The sequence below is a fragment of the Gavialis gangeticus genome, unplaced genomic scaffold (assembly GCF_001723915.1).
Source record: "Gavialis gangeticus isolate Ggan-Ray unplaced genomic scaffold, GavGan_comp1, whole genome shotgun sequence".
Taxonomy (NCBI): Eukaryota; Metazoa; Chordata; order Crocodylia; family Gavialidae; genus Gavialis; species Gavialis gangeticus.
The window spans coordinates 145,218,173-145,219,302 of NW_017729024.1; the positions used below are offsets into that span (position 1 = coordinate 145,218,173).

At 46.7% G+C, this 1,130-nt stretch overlaps 1 protein-coding gene across 9 annotated transcripts in view; it reads right to left on the reverse strand.

Moving 5' to 3' along the window:
- The window catches only part of DDX4 (DEAD-box helicase 4), a 114,984-nt gene that overhangs the window by 90,964 nt on the left and 22,890 nt on the right, over positions 1-1,130 (reverse strand). The window lies entirely within an intron of this gene.

Genomic DNA, 1,130 nt, shown 5'->3' on the forward strand with positions numbered 1-1,130 from the left:
AACAGCTTGCCCAGGATCGAGGTAAGGCTGACTGGCCTGTAGTTCCCCGGGTCCTCTTTCCTCCCCTTTTTGAAGATGGGAACCACGTTGGCCCTCTTCCAGTCCTCCGGTACCTCTCCAGAGCACCATGAGCGTTCATAAAGCCACGCCAGGGGACTTGCAATGACCCCAGCCAGTTCCTTTAGGACTCTAGGGTGAAGATCATCCAGGCCAGCTGACAAAGACGTCCAGCCCCTCCAGAAGCTCCCTAACTAAATCCTCACTCACCCTAGGCCCAGGTGAGCCTCCCCCAGTGCCCAAAGGGGGCCCAGCAGGGAGGTGGCAGTTCTGGTCCTTACTGAGGAAGACAGAGGCAAAGAAGTTATTAAATATGTTGGCTCTTATTAAATATTTAAGCTCTTGCAGTTAGTTAACAGCATTTTGCTAGTCATGCTCAGGTTCAGTCTGGTCCCATTCACAACAGCAATTTCCAAGTTGTCAAGACACAGGGGTATGACAGACATAGTAAAAACAAATATGCTGCTGCTTCCGGTAGAGCGTATTACTTAGACCTGGCTCTGCAGCATCTATATAGATTGGGTGCTTCAACAGGGATTTTTTGAGCTTTTAGCTAAAACTAATTCAATCAGCTATTACCTGAAGTGCCCAAAAAGCCCCACTAAAGCACCCAATCTCTACAGATGTTGAGAAAGCCAGGTGTAACTAAGGTGCTGCCTCTTCTGGGCATGCGTTGGGCTCAGTATGGGAGCACATCAGGTTTAAAGTAAAAGAGCCAGTTCCCACCCCCACGTGCAAGTAGCTGTAATATAGCAGTCTGCAGTTGGGCTTAAAATGCTTCAGTCAACAACTCTAAGTGCAAACCTTGATAGTTCCATCATTTTTCATATTTCTCTGGCTGAGAACTACAGCAAAAGAATGTCTTGCCCAACAAATGCCTTACAAACCAAGAGTAAGAAACAGTTAAATATACCTTGCGTAGTATTAACAGAATCCCTACAACAGAGACTGGAAGTCTTCATTTCAGAACTGCTGGATTTGACATTACTGTACATGCAGTTAGCTAATTATTGAGGCTCATCTTAAAGTTTGTCCTTCCCCCCACCACTGGAGCAGGGAAAGCAGTGGTGAAG